Source organism: Thunnus albacares, chromosome 10, assembly GCF_914725855.1.
Source record: "Thunnus albacares chromosome 10, fThuAlb1.1, whole genome shotgun sequence".
NCBI classification, from domain to species: domain Eukaryota; kingdom Metazoa; phylum Chordata; class Actinopteri; order Scombriformes; family Scombridae; genus Thunnus; species Thunnus albacares.
In genome coordinates this window covers 29803292-29820144 of record NC_058115.1, presented here as the reverse complement: position 1 = coordinate 29820144, position 16853 = coordinate 29803292, and positions in this window count along the sequence as shown.

Here is a 16853-nt window from a genome sequence, read left to right as displayed (position 1 = left end):
ACTAGGCTGCCATGATTACTATAGTAGGAGTGCAACTGAATTTAAACGATGGATGGCTTCCCTGCAATGAAGACGCTCCACTTCTGAAATGCTCCCGTAGGGATAGGATGGCGTGCAGAGGACGGCGCAAAACCGTGTCAGAGCCGAAACGCAGCGTATACGCGCCTGGTGGGATCCCTACTTGAATAAACCTGAACCTATCCTTTAACTTAGTCTGAGTGACGCAGCATCAGGCAGAGGTTTTGTTGCTATGGTTACCTGCCATTTAATATACCTTGTATATTAAATACCTGTATTGCAATTCTAATGCAAATGTAACTGTCACCGAATCAGAAACTAATACTTTTCTGTGGTAGCATGATGTGGTGACCAGTAAATACCCAAAATTAAAAAATGGGCAATGCCTTTTTCTCTTGGTATTCATTAATTATGCTCAGTCATTATGAAACAGCAGACGAATCAGCAATTAACATAATGATTAATTGTGTGTAATCTGCATGTAATTATTGTTTCAGGCACTGAGGTGTTGCTATTTGTTGTTTTGTTTTGTTTTTTTAAACAGACTGCAATGTGCAGACAGATATGAGCTCTGTGTGTTGCTTAACATTCTTATTGTGATTTTCTGTTGTTTTTAGACCATTATGATGTCAAATGTCTTTGTTAAAGTTGGTCAAATTTTCAAAACTTGAGGCAAATGTATATAAAATGCCACCTTCAACTCAAAAGTCAGTGCTTCAGCCTGTGCTGAGAGCTTCATTTGCTAACAGCTGTCAGTCCAGTAGTCTTTGTTGCTAAGGTTGTTTCCACAGGTTGTTCACGCTGCCCACTTGCATATTTCGGATCAGATTTGGGCTTGAATGTGTACGGATATATCTGAGAAGTTTCTGGAGGAAAAGGAAGTAAAATCCTACTTCTACTGTTTTTGTTTACATAGCCTACGGAAATCTGGTGTCCAATCAGAACAGAATGGGCTCATTGGGAGGGGGGCCTTAAAGGTATACTATGCAGGATTTGTCGGTTGCTGTTTGTAAACAGAACATTCAAAGTTGGCTCCTCCACCCCGGCTCAACTTCTCTCTCCTCTGCTCTCTGTGCCATGGATGTATTATAAGAGCTGGATAGGGCACCACTGTTTCGTCTTGCAGCCAATTTTTCCCAATGGTCACTTCAGGTATTGCAGCAAAAAATCCCCCTGTGGCCCAAAAAGCATTTTCCCCACAGACTACCATTGTAAAAGAGACGTCTGTAAAACAGTTGACAGGACACTCGGAACTGCAAACAAGGTCAATTATGACTTTTTCTTTAATGAAGTTTTGGAGGTTTTATATTTGTAAAACTTTCATTGAGCCAAGAAAAGTGATTTAAAAATCTGTTATGTCATAACAATGTAAAGTCTATGGGCCGAGTGGGAACTCGTGGGCGGGGCCAGCGGGGGAAACACAACTGCGCATATTCAGTGGGCCACACAACACAGAAGCTAGAAACTCTTTTTGGTGTATGCGCCAGCCGAGCAATTCTTACTGGACTGAATGGGCGCAATTTTTAGTCCAGTATCCAGCTCTTATAATACATCCATGCTCTGTGCCTGTATGCACAAAGGCGGGGCTGAGCTACACACACACACAGACAGAGAGAGAGTGGACAGCAGTCTGCTGCAGAGCAGAGTCCACAGCAGACTGAACAAAACAGATTTTACTTGAGTCGATTATGACTGCTCGCTGTGGCAAGTGCAACAAAATCCGGCACAGAGACAGTATGACCAATTTATCAAACAACTGTTTGATAAACATCAACGCCGTGTGGCCCATTTTTTTAGCTTCCTCTTGGATACATGCTTGTGATCTGGCACCTGGTCACTATGTTTTTATACACTCACACCCTGCGTGCAGTTATAGGCTGGGGACTATACACCTGCTGCCCAAAGGCTGCAGCCCAGAAGCATCCGAACAGAGCAAAATAATAAGAGAATAAGACAATACAGGCAGAGGGCAGGATCTCTATAGATACATACACCACCACACACTTCTAATGGGTCATAAGTGATGATTGAGAGGGATTACAGCCTATTTCAGACAGAGGCTGAACTGAGGGGCTGCATAAAGGATGATAAGATGAATAAGGTATTCCAGTAGAGCCCCAGAAGAAAAATAAAGAAAATATAGATAATTTCTGATTGTTTGATGCCTTACAGGATGCATTCAGTTCACTTCAGTTCTGCCAAAAAAAACCAATCTGCTTTTTCCTGCAGAATTGCCCAGAAATTGGACATTCAAAGTTCCAAAGTCAATGCGTGTTAAATGTGAGCTGCATTCATTAAAAACAATATCCAATATAATTGAACTGGTTTATGTTTGCTGAAATGCCGTCTTCTTGCGTAAAAGATAAACTTAAAATCATACGGGGGGCAAAAAAACAAAAAAAAACAAAAAAAGCTTTTCACGAATTCCAGACTCTGAGAGTTTGCTTTCCAGAATGTGTTTTGCCATTAAGAGGGAGCTGAGTGTGCAGGCGGAACTGGCAACAACAGTTTTAAGACTATTGCCGTTTTGTCAGAGTACTAATTAGAATGCAAATCAGAGGATGTACTGCCAGCAAAATGTTCTGTCACCACATCCTGCAGACAAAGAATACACTTTTACCATCATTACAACTCCAATCAGTCGTTGAGCTGACGAGGAATAAAACATGATTAGAATGCAAACGGGAGTAAGTGTTTCTTTATCACGCACAGTGTGGGCTGGATGATGAAACGCTGTCTGATAGGAAGGAAGGAAGAGTTAGACTTTAGCTCCAAGGTATTAGTTTGCTGGCTTTAATATTTAAAATCTTAACATCAGTGTTATTTAATAATATGACTCATTGTACACCATTTCCTTTATGTTATTCCATGTTTTTATTTATTTATTTTTTATTTGTTTGTTTATTTAACAGGGACGGTGAACATTAATAAACATTGCTGTACATTTTTCACCTGTAGTCCCTGGACAGATGTTACAGAGTCTCCCTAAAAATGTCATTCTAAAGGTGCATGCTGTCATAAATTAGATTTATTAAGTGCATAAGAAGCATTCTAGGATCAGTGAGTCTTCAAATAACTTTTAAAAAATTGAAAGAAACAGCCTCATAGTTTCTGAATATCTACCAATATCAGATTTTACAGTGTGCTCTGCAGCTTTTCCACCAGTAGAACACCTGATTCAAACTAATAAGGCATTCATCCAACCGAACGAACCAAGAAAATATCATAGCCGTAATGGAATTGGATTTATTCTGCCAAATATTGATTGTGGAACCCATCTACTTTATTATTTTTCTGATTTATTGATGAATTTAAACTCAATGACTTTGCATTTTTGGGTATGTGAGTGTATTTCAACCATTTGTCACTGACTGCAACTAGTGAGAATATTTTACTTGTAATTCAAATAAAACTCAGGTAAAAGTTTCTTAACAATATAGAAGTTTTACACAGAAACCAAGGCTTAACCAAGGCTGGAGCTCTAGCACCTAACTGAGATAACATAGTTCAGTCTATGCCCATGTGGCCCCTGCACAGGCCTCTGCTGTGAATAAAAATGTGTTCTTAGTCAATTTTCCTTAAAAACTAAAGCGTAGGCTGACACAAACAGGAGCCACCGCCATCAATCATCATGTTTTCATGAGTTTATGTGCTGTTTACTGATGACTGAAGGTCAAAGGGATATTGATGTTGAACAATCTGGACCTGGAAATATTTTGGAAAGAAAATGTAGCAAATTATAGAGGTTTGGTGTTAAAATGTCACTTAAGACTAAATGAGAACATTAATGTTGATACTGATTAATGATTAATGGGAAGCATAAATTGTATACATTTTGCATGCAGCTGCACTCTTTATGGGATAATGCTCGAGTTACAGCAACCATTTCATACTACTAAGTTTTATTATGTTTTTATAATATTATGTTGCAGGAATGAGCATCAGTCAAATATTTCTTGAACTGGTTAAAATTATACTGTAATGTGATAAAATGTCCAGTAATCTAATCGTTCAGTTGAATAACGTGGTTTCCTGTTATTGCCTCAAAGCTGTACAGAGCTGTAATCACTGTGAAGCATTTAATCAGCTCTCATTTTGTCTCATTACAACATCAGAGTTTGTCATGATGACAGAGCTGTGACCGCTGGTGTTGGACACTGTTAGTTATAAGTAACGCATTAAACTGTAATTAAGATTTTAACATGCTGTTCAAGAACACTGTTGAGCACTGCAAGAAGAAAACGTAGAGCTATAAGAGGGAAACAAATCTTTGAGGACAATTTTGAAGAGCTTTATTTCAAAATAAAAGTCACATTTAGCACCTATATGCTCTTTAATATCATTCAAGTTTCCATCTCAGAGGAGGAGTTAAAGGATGCAGTAAAGGCAATGAATGTATTTAGTTTTTTTTTTTTCAATGCTGTTTTATGTCCCCAGTCCTCAGTAACAATCTGTGGACACTTGTATAACTGATCACATGCTTTTTTTGGTTTCAGCTCTGATAATAATCGAATTTTAATGTATTATTGATGTATAGTGGTCATTAGAACAACTTAAAACCTCTCACCTGACCTCAGAAAAACCCATCACTAACTGAATTCCCTACACCCAGTTTTCCTTTAACAGTTTTTGCCCTTTAACTCTAAGGTCACAGATTTATACCCCACAACAGCCAGTGTTTGTGTTTACATGCATGAATAGTGGCTGAGCTCTGGTTATGGTCCTATTCAGGCTTAGCTTGAACCCTTGATACCCTGCAGTTGACTCTCCGTGTTGCCACGAATAAACTGGTTAACACAATGTTCCTAAAAAAACATCTGCTGGGAAAAAAAAAGGTTTTTGTTGCCATCCACTGTTTGACAGAGATTACTTCTAATACAGAGAAAGGAAAATATGATCCTAACAGTAACAACAGCATTTTCTCACTGGGTAAGAGTCTGTTGACTTCAAAATGATGTTGTGTGAGGCAGAAGTTGCACAAATAGTAAAAAAAAACAAAACACCAATTACAAGTGTATTAGATCCTCCTGTGCATCTGTTGCAATCCAATGTAAGAGCCTCACAAGAAATCCTCAGGAAACTTATTCAGTTTTTCTTAACAGTGTATCAGAGAATATGAAGAGAGAGCCTCCAAAATGACCAGATAGAGTCGAATAAACTTCATCTTTGTAAATGAGGCGGACAAAGTATGTTAATCTGTTTCCGTTCCATTTACAGAGCCTCGCTAGCTTGTTGTGCTACACAACGCAACCTCTTGACTTTGTGTTACAAATTTCTCAAAGAGATTCAGTACAAAGTTGAGAGGTTGTGATACAAGCTAGCAAACAAGCTAGCAACAAGCTAGCAAAGCTCTGTAATGGGAACCACATTCTGCCAAACAGGGAACGTCTCTCCTGGGAGTTACAATATTATTGCCGTTATTAGTCTTTGGAGCTCTTTCTAAACAAGCTACAGTAGCCAAATCTCATGTGTAGAGACAAACCAACAATGAACCGATTGTATTTACATGTATTGTGTGTGTATCTTATTTTTCTGTGCCGTAGACCTCCGTTGTTGTCCTGACTGTTGCACTGGGTGATATGTTCCTTCCCCTCTAAAGCAATGCGATTAGCTGGTGAAGAAAGTGGAACATCTAGCGGCTAAAGAGTCGGATATATTCATGAGGAGTTGATTGAGACCAAAACAGAGTGAAAAGGAGAGTGAATGTTGGTCTTACAGGACAGAGACATGCGCTTCAGAATGGTATTGCATTTGATTGGACAGATGTGCATACATCAGCTGGTAACTCTGCGTAATGACCTGATTTTCTTATATTAGATATTAGATGCACTGTTTGGTAAATATATAGAACTGACAGTATATAATCAAAACCTGCAGTAATTGCTGTATTCTGCAATGTATTACAGATATGTAATTCAATACATTCTAATGAACATTTATCATTAAATATAAGATCTTTAAATATGGAAATTATTGCCTAAAGTAACCAATTCAATCCATGTTACTCTTATAATGGATGATGAGTTTACCTGAATTGTGTTTGCAGCTGTAACATGCTTCAGTACACTGCTGTTTCTCTTTTATTCGTGCATTAAAAACACTGCCTGTGGGGTAATACCAGTGCAGAATTGTCCATTAGAAAAAGCACATAATAACTACCTGCTGACTCATTACATGCTCCCCATGGAGCAATGTTTTTAAATATTGTATCCATGCTTTAGCTCCTGCTGAGCAGATGGTTATTTGGGCTATTTATAAGTTTGAGTAAATGAATGTAATCAATGTTAAATTACTCAGTGGGTCTGCTGTTAACTGCTCCAAACGGGAAGACCTAAAGTTTATTATATAAAATGTGATCAGTTAGATGATGTAGTAGGGTTTGCTAAACATTGAGAACATGCATTGAATTATAAATTAACAGGTCAAAGTGGAATTTAGTTGTGTGATCGAGCCTGTGTCTTCACAAGAGATGTGACTGAATCTTTTCTTCTTGACATCTCTTTCACTTTAGTGACGGGATGTCATGTAAGTCTGAAAGCGGAGCGAGAGATCAGGGTGTTTGAGGAGTGTTGGACCCGCCTGTGGCAGTGAGAGTTCAGGTTGCCTTCCGACGCTCGACTCAAGAGACTCTTGAATCCTCGAACTGACAGCACACAGCAAGTGACTTGTGACCACTGCCTGCTGACATTACACGGATGCTGGTTTTCTACGTGCTAGATGTTAGAGCAAAGCAGGTCACAAAAAAATAAACAAAGATACATTTCAAAACCCTTTATCAACTACAAATTACATGAATTACCATTTTACTATTTTGCATTCACAACATAAGACACTTGGGGGATACAAAATTGCTGTTATTTTAACAAAAAATATCAGAGCCAATTTCTGGTATGACTGGATTAAAAACCAAGATAAAGGTTTTTAAGTACTGTAAATACTTTCACTGCCTCATTCACCTAATTGCATATGCATGTAATCTAGGTTTGTTCCAAAATTTAGATCAGAAAAGACTTTTGAGACCATCTGTGGCAAGTACCATGCAATTATTTACCATGCATTGGAAGCAGTTTGGTGGTGGCTCTGCTGCCTGGATCTGTGCTAGCAAGGGGAGGTGATGCCAAGAAACCAGTAGGACTCTGGAGATAAAGCCACTGCACCAGACACAGGGCAATACGCCAGTTGTAGTGGGGAGTAGGAAGGTTTGAATGGCGACAAACTGCAGCGAGGACATCGCAAGTTAGGCTTTAAATCTGCAAGGCGGAGATGTCATGTGAGGACGGAAGCTTACCCTGACAGAGAGACATGATTATTATTACATAACAGTAGAAGATGGAGGTCAGATCAAGTTGCAAAGGCGAGTGAGGGAGAGCCTGAGTCCAAATGGCCACCCACGGGACTTGTGGACTGAGAGCTTGTGGACTTCAGTTGTACGTACCGTGATGTGTTCACCGCCACCACGTCAAGTCTGCAACGGTGTTGAGGGACTTAAGACCTCAAGATTTTCCATGGAGATAAAGTAGAATTTCTGACTCATTTAATTTGCAGTGTGTTTCTAAATGGTTCTTAGTGGTTTTGATATTGATATTGCATATTACACAGCAGCTACAACACATCTGGTCAGAGTGCTCTGTGATGTTTTACCTTTATGTGAACTGATAAACTCTGCAAACATTATCTTCACATTGAATCCTCAACGGAGGAGCTTCATATTGTAGATGGACAAAAACCAACCTTTGCCCGTCTAGTTTAGCAGATTATAATAAACAAATCCTGATGAATTATCAAACTTCACTACATTATTAAACCTCACTAAGAAAATAAACTGAAAAACATATATATTTATATATATATTATAGTAGTGATGGTATTTATCATAATCATTTTATTTTATTTTTTACATCATCACTTCCATATTGCTGTGGATTTTGGGTAATTTTCTGAGTGAATTCTGCAAGTCCCAAGCGGACTTTCTGGAAGTCTGCAGAAAGTCCGCCAGAGGCCCCTTTTGGACTCGATGAATTGTGGATTCGGGCCCTCGTCACTCACATTTGGAATCAACCAGTGTCTTTTTGATTGAACTTTGAAGAGTTCACCCGATGAATGTGTCACAGTCACAGATCATTTTTAATTTTCATTGGTTGCCAAGTTTGAAGACGGCGGGAACTGCATAATATGAACTACGCTGAGAAAAAACAGAAACAACAGAATCTTTTTGGCAATAAACACAAGTTCAAAAATGATCTTTTATGAGAACAAAAACAAAAAACAAAACAATATACCAGTTATAACATTGAAGAAATCTTCTTGTCAAAGAAAACAAACAAACAAAACAGACACAACACAACATACAATATCACTAAAAATAATAAAACAAAATAAATGATGCCAAAAGTCCAATACACTTTATTTCTCAGGTTGGTTTAGATACATGTGTTTTGTTTTTTTTGTTTTTTTTAACCATAATTAAACCACTTTTTCCATTTTCTTTCCTGTAATTCTAAATTCCCTCTTAATATAAATATTGTTTCTTTCCAGTTTTGGATCCCTAGTGATGATTTCTGTAACCATAATTTAGATATGAGATTAAAACCAGAAATTCGTAGAATATGTATCATTCTTATATAAAATTTCTACCAGTAATACAAATCCTACATCAGAAATCAAAACAATTAACATTATTTTTTCAATTTCAGAAAATATTCTTTCCCAGAATGTCTTGATGACTGACTGGGGCGTAACAGAGAACCATTTTATCAAATATTTTAGTATGAATCTTCTAAAATAATTAAACCAAGAGACCAGCTTCTCACAAATTAATTAACGGATTACAGCACAGCACAAGGCACCACTTTCAACCTGCAGTACGATACCGGTGTAATGACACTTTTTATTGCTGAGATTTATTGCAGTGGTGTAATACTCCTCGAAACGATTTGTTCTGAAATGAAGTAGCTCTGCTCAGCACAAAACGAGGAGGTACTGGAGAAAGAAATACCCATCAATATATACATAGCTGCTGGCTTTTCATCTCATACTCTATGCAAACCACACAGTGCACAGAAAATTACAGCATACGAGAGAGAGAGAGAGAGAGAGAGAGAGAGAGAGAGAGAGAGATTACTCGTTTTGTCTCTCTCCGCAGCCTCTGTCATTTCCCTTGACATGACCTTTTTTAATGGATTTTCTCATCTTCGTGTGTGAGGTAATACAATACGTATTCATCTGAGTGTGACTGGCACCACAGGGGGTAGTGCAAACATAGCATGATTTTCAACACATCCTCATAATGAAAAGACCACATAGGTCAATTGTACCTGCACTCCAGAGCAACCCATAGGAGCGTAATATGCGGTTTTCCAAAATAGGAGCAAAAATATGCTGCTTTACAAATCACTATTAAAAACTAATGATGTTTTATGATGTGACACTGCTGTGGTTAAGGTCTGGTTTGGTTTAGGCACAAAAAACACCTGCTTAGGGTTTGGGAAAGACCATGGTTTGGGTTAAAATGATCACTTAACCTCTTAAAATCCACCGGATCGCTGGCGTCATGCAGTAATGAGTCAAAGCAATTGGCACAATTTGGCCAATTGGAGATGATTGGAGAGGTTCGGGGACACCAATGACACCACAAACTAAAAGCTCCCATAGGCCTAGAGGTCTGGAATTTTATACAGGTTGACAAGATGTAGAAGGTATATGGTGTTCTGCATAGTTCTAGCATAAAGCATGTCTTAATTATTGTTATTCAGATATGACTCATGATAGACGAGGACCAAAAACACTTTTTTGAGCCTTATTTAAGCTGATGTAGTTTTGTTCGTGTTTTAGCCACATGCTAAACAAACACATATCCAGAAACTAGATGATGTTACTTGTCAAATGAAGCCTAATACATGCATCGTGGCCTTACAGTTCTTCTGTTATAAGCTTTTACATTTGGGTGTGCCAAATAGGCAAAAATCCTATAAAAAGGGTGGATGTTAAGGGGTTAAACATGGTTATAACTTCCTTAAAGTTGTCGTCATGGCAACAGTAAACACTATGTTACAGTTTTTAAAAAATTATCCTGACATGACATGACAAAAGGGAAGCAAACAGTGGTTTCCTGCAGCCAAGTCTACTTTTTACCACTTTTTGCCATCTAACTAAGGTTGGTTCTGATACCCATACTACCATATTATGCCAGAAAAAAGATTTAGTATGTCCTAATACATAGTGTGTCAAATGCAGTATGCCAAAAGTACCAGAATGTCCTAATACATCAGGTTGCACTTTGAAGTATACAAGCCAGCATGCTTTTCTGGTTATTCTGGCCCACAATCCTCTGCACAGCGGAAGTCACTTTCAACTGAGCCGCCGAGAGAGAACAGATCAACTAAAGAGCACTGACAGTACAATGACAGAGGCCGCAATGACAGATGAAGTAGTATGCCTCAATTTAACGCATACTGTATGCAACAGTTACATAGCTTGTAAGGGCGGCTGCAGTACGTACTAAAAGTAAAAAGTAGATGACAGAGATTTGGAACGCAGCATAACCATCGAGCCGTCCGCCCGACCCGCCTCCTCCAAAGAAGGAAGTCACCTCATATTGACGTCACCTGAACTGCGTCACTTCCCCGGGTCAGAATGACTACGGCGTTTGGATGTGATTAAAAATAGTTAAGTCAAGTCAAAATCAGAAATTTGCCTCAAGAGGCTTTACAATCAACAGCAATATAATATCTTCTATCCTCGGACCCTCAGTTCGAATAAGGAAAAACTCCCCAAAAAACACTTTAACTTGGAGAAAAATGGAAGAAAACTCAGGAAGAGCAACATGCGATAGATGTATTTACAGAATAGACCAAGATAGCAAAATGACAGTATGTAAAAACAGGATGACAGAATTCTGACAAAAAAAATGTAATCTGGCTCTTAACATGAGCAAATCTTAATCTCATTTTAAGGGCTTCAGTATTGAATTAGGTTGTTCTGGATGCACCCCACTGCCTCCTTGATCTCTCTCCAACGACTGTGTATTTCTGTAATCTCAAAGCAAAGAATAGTGCAAATTGGTGTAATGCATTCATGGTGGTGTAATTAAAAATGAAATCAAATGAAAAGTGACAAAAGTAGTAAAGAGAGTTTGTGGAAGAGCTTCAAACCCTGTGTTACTTTCACACCTGCAGCCGACCAATCTTGAACTTGTCTTTTTCAGAAAGTAACAAAAGATTGTTGTACAACTCTGGGACAGATGAGTCAGACCATGCGACATGAAATACAAGTTCAAAAGACTTGAAACTTATGGAAGTTCAAAATGAAAGCTCAAAGGAATTCAAAGTAAACTGGGACAGTTTCTATTTCTTCAAATTAAAGTCAAGTTCTCCTCTTAAAGGAAACGATGAGGAGTCAAATGAGAGAAGAAACCCGGTCTGCATAGTGGAGAGAGTGAGAAAGTGTACGTTCTTCCTAATTATCTGCATGGCTTCACTTTTTTTTTTTCCTTTGATGAAGTGACTGAATCAGAGCCATGAATGATGTGAAGTTGAAATGTGTTGTCTGCTGTCCAAGCTGCTGAGTTTACACTCTAGTTTGGACAGCATGTCATGTTCTGTCATTGCAGCGAAATTTCATTCATATAACATTAATATGAAGCTACGCCTTTCGTCAAACCCTTGCATTAGCATGAAGCTGAAGCCAATCACTATTAAGTCCTCTTGTTCAGTCATTTTGCTGGTGGCTGGTATTAATTTCCCATCTCTGGCTACATTACTGCAGCTGGCCTGTATAGATCTAATCTCTTTGGAGGCTGCATTTTGAGACTTTAATGTCTGTTTCTTTGGGGGAGAAAGGAGCTCGGGGCAAGGGGAGATAAGGGAAATATATTCTGATTCACTCATTCTGATGAAGGCATAATTGAGTCCATTCGAGGCTTTTAGGGGGCTCAGATATAACCACGATGCCCGCAGACGTCTCTCTAATATTACATTAGCCCAAGAGTGCTGGCAGAGCCGCCACTGCTGCTTGTGCATCAGACAGGCAGGGTGAATTAGTATATGCATAATAATGATGCTTAGCTTTTGTTGACCTGCACTGAGGACTAAATGTGCAGGGTTTACCACATCTACACGACTCAGTGTGCAAATTGTGAGTTATGTTCCCATAAATGCTGCTTGTGGTTATTTAGAAAATGGAATAGAGAACATTTTAATCCACCTCACAAGAAGATCAATCAAGAAGATCATCAAGATATAAGAGAGCAAATATTGAAATAATAACAAATCCATATATTCACACACATGGTATTCCTATTCTTGTAAACTTGCAACTATCACTTATGGCAGGGAGGGAATAATTGCGCTAGTTGCGCTAACCTAATTAGTTAAGTTAAACCCCAGAGGGTGGAGCTATCACTTACCCATTTAAATGTGTTTTGGAGAAACTTACAGTGAAGCACAGTTAAAAGGAAGGGTTCAGAGAGGAATTAACTGTCATTAGCTGAGGAGGTGAACACAAAAGCTGGCAAAGTCAGGGACAACTAGTCTTTTTAATTCCAAGAGAGCTAGAGGCAGAGATCTAAGAACAAGCCATGGACAAAAAATAGGCAGTCAGGCTGTTGAACATGCAGCTGAAAAGGCTGAGCTGCTTGGCATGAGGCAACAAAGACAAACTGGTGACTGGAGGAAGGTATACATACTGAGGGGAGAATGCGGTAATGAGGTGCTGGGTGACGAAGGGTGTGTTTCAGTAGTGGTGAATCTCCATCATCATAGTTAGCGACATTCCAATACGCTGCAAACTCATATGGATTTCTGTAAGACTGACCCTCTGAGGACCGATGGAGCAAGTAAACAATAACGTAGACTCAAGCCACGCATACTTCCCAGCATGCATTACATGGTTGAATTTAACAAGAACCTTTGCAACAAACTCCAGTCACCTTTCTGCAGTGATGTACAGGTCTCCAGGGCTATCTGACATCACTGATAATGTGCTGAGGTGAGGTGAACGAGGACATGGCAACATTTATTGAAATGCTAACGTAAAATGAAATGATCTTGTCAAGCTGTTAGCATTTACTCAAAATGTTACCGATCAAATCAACAACCACAACACCCTCTTTAGGTATCTCTTTCCACAGTATATGAATTCACATATATTATATTACTTTTAATGTCACTTAAGAGATAAATTTGAGAGTTGATTGTGTGCAAATGATGCACTGTATCGTGCATAGTTGCTAAGAAACAACACAACTGCAAAGCCTCTAAAGAAAGCAACATATACAGTAGGATATAAGTAATCACTGTATTAAGGAGAATTAACTGTATTTATCACAGTAGAGGCGATGAGGATAACGAAAAAACATCCTTCTTCACAGCTGTATTTTGCTCTCTCTTATTTATGACTTCCTTATATTTATTCTCTTTCAACTTTTCTATAAATGCATGAAAATGCTTTTCAATCCATGCAAAGTACTTAATGAAAGATCGCAAATACATCAACACAGATGATGTGTGTACAAAGTTTTGATTGTTGTTTAAGCTGAAAGGTGACCTGCCATTTATATGTGGAAAGGAAAGCAATGGTGAAATCAATAGTGAGATCAATACTTTTTACACGGCTGGATTTCCACTCCGTTCTGCAGGAGCATGACTTAATGTTGTCAGACTTTGAGATATAATATATCTATTTTATCTTTAAAAATACCCGATTAATAAGTCACCAGTTTACAAGCTGATCCCCAAAGACCTACTTGATATTTTAGAATAACAAGCTCGCGTTGCAGCCTCCAAGATCAAACAGGCTGGAAACCTGGCAGGAACAACACAGTGATGCAGCTCATTATTGTACCTACCTGTATCATACAGACACTACAACTGGGTCGAAAGTTTACAAAGTGAGGCTGCAGGTTACAGATGTTTGGGTATTGTTAACAGAAGGTAACGTAGGTACCAACTAACATGGTTCAAGGGTCCCACAATCGTTCAGTCACACAGCTCCAACTTCCTGTTAGATGCAGTCAAGACATATGTCAACTGCATGGTGGAGTGTTAAGACTGGCATATTTACCACATTTACAAAACAAGAAACAACAACGTCGCCTGGCTTAAAGTTCTCTAGCACAGAGCCATTTTAGATTCAAAAATAGATAATTATATTTCTATGGAAAATATTTGTCTATTTTTTTCAACTGTCACACAGTAAGAATATGGTTGTATATGTATGTATACAGCCATAAGGGACCTTATATTTTGTATTAATAAAGTAGACCTACTTTATTTATAAAAACCTTTGTTTACACTGTGGCTCAGTGAAGTAACATGTAGGAGAACTACAGTGGCCGTGAAAACGTGAAAGGTCCTATCTAGAGCCAGTGTTTTGGTTTGTCCGTTCTGGGATACTGTAGAAACATGGCGGCGCAAGATGCCGGACTCAGTGGAACGAGACCCACATAAAAGTAATGGAAACACAATGATTCTTAATTTCAGGTTTAATATCTTTTGGTGTTTCCAGGACCTGAGCTAGCTGTGTTAACACCCATGGCATTGCCCCTCAATTCAGACACTGCTTATCTGATAAGTTATCTGACAAGTTAAAAAAAGGATTGATACAATCTGTTATTGTACAATTTGTTATTGTTTGTTATTTGTATCAATTGTGGTGATGTGTTCATTGTCATCATGTTCCTCCGTTCTTTCTCCCAAACACAATTCAGGCAGAGAAACTGTCCTTGCTTTAAGCCCTGAAGTATCCACTTTAAGACTTTGCATGCAGTTACATGATGTCCACTTCACATGTAGCCTTATTGTAAGAAAAGATATGAAATGTTATGAAAGGTAATATATATTGTTTTGCATTTGATCAGGTTAACCAGAAAGCAGTTGAGGAGATACTTTCATTTCCTGATATAATTGAAAAATTAATTTTCAAATTGCAGTCAGGCTGCTTTACCAAACCAATGTAATTTTCAATAGATGCTTCATTCTTACTGAAGATATAAATATTTAGTTTTTAGCAAACATTACTCAAACAGGAGTATATAGTGCATTTGTTGGGGACTATTTTCAGCCGTGGATTAATACACATTCTCTGGTGAGTATTTTCAACATCAGGATGGTGCATTTTAGTCAACAATGGACCTCTATGGAACAGGGTAATAATATAGTGTATCAGGCTTTGGCTACACAGACAAAACTTTAATTTCATCTCAACAAATACCAAGTTATCAAAGGCGTAACCTCACAAAGATAAAAATAAAAGAGATATAACCTGGTAGTTCAAGGGCATACAGATGAGACGAATTATTTGCACAACCGCAATGGCAGAATAATTTGTAATATTCAGAAAAGCTTTTCAAATGCGTTAACAATATTACAAACGCTGTACAATATGGAAAACATGGAGAGGTGATTTTAGATAGGAGAGAGTGGAGTTGTTATAAGCAGCAGTATGTACATATGTTGTGTGGATAGAAATAATGCAAAGTAACCAAATTTGAATTACAATATCTCCGGATCTTGTAATTTTAGATTGCTGATTGCTGAACTACTTAATTAACGGAAAAAAAAAACTGTAAAATGAAATGACGCATCCATTGGTCACTCAGTCTTTAAAGCTGCAGTATTTGTAGAATTCTCTGCTTTTTTTGTGGGTTCATCTGTTTTCAGTTTAATGTTTTTTTTTCATGTGGTTTCTCTTTCTCGCTGCAGCACTAATGGAACACATGAGACGCAGCAGACAAAGAAAGCTTTTCAGTTCTTTTATATTGTAAAGAACATTCTCCTCAGAATACCCAGCACCATTCAGAGTGTATTACCTTTTATCTGTTAAAAAATATGAAAAATGCTTCAAGGTTGCAAGCAGGGTAAATAAATTAAAAAAAAAAAAAAAAATTATATATATATATATATATATATACATATATATATATACATATATATATATACATATACATATATATGTATATGTATATATATATATGTATGTATATGTATATGTATATATATATATATATATATATATATATATATATAATTTATATATATATATATATATATATATATATATATATATATATATATATATATATATATATATAATTTTTATATATATATATATATATATATATATATATATATATATATATATGGGAGACTGGAAAGCTCACGAACCTGGTGTGATACAACACACTCTACTACTTCTCTGTCCCCAACCTCTTCCTTGTCCTGAGCAGGGACAAAAAATGTCAGCGACACAAGGTGCCAGACAGGCCTTCACTGTCTCCGTGGGTCCTGGGCACTATTTTCTGCTCATTAGGAGGTATAACAAGATTTCACCCTTCTGCCCAAATCAAATAAAGGCTGTGTGATGATAGCGTCAGTGACCTTAAGGCTCCTAATGAATGTGACAGGACAGCATTCCTGCCTTCCCCCCCGTCTCCCTGTGTGTCCAGCATTTCTTGTCTGGTCTCGGTGGAAATCCTGCCTCTTGAAATATTCTGTGTGGAGTGATATGAATCTTGGCCACCTCAGCCGATTTAGCATTCAGTTTATATGTTGCTCTTGTTTTCAGGTAATCATGTGACTTTACAGGCAGAAACACAAAATGCCAAATACAAAACCTAATAGATGTAGATGAGGTGACGTGATTTCTCCAACTCTCTGCAGCTGCGGCAACAACAGTTGTTTTATAATTAATAATTACAATAATATCATGATAAATGTTTATTCATTTGAAGAGCTCTTCAGCCTAAGGGCACAATATCAAAAATGCAACATACTTTGTGGCGCTAGTCCACGTCGGACCTTGATTCACTCGATGGCTAGCTGCTAGCAACTGATGGCTTT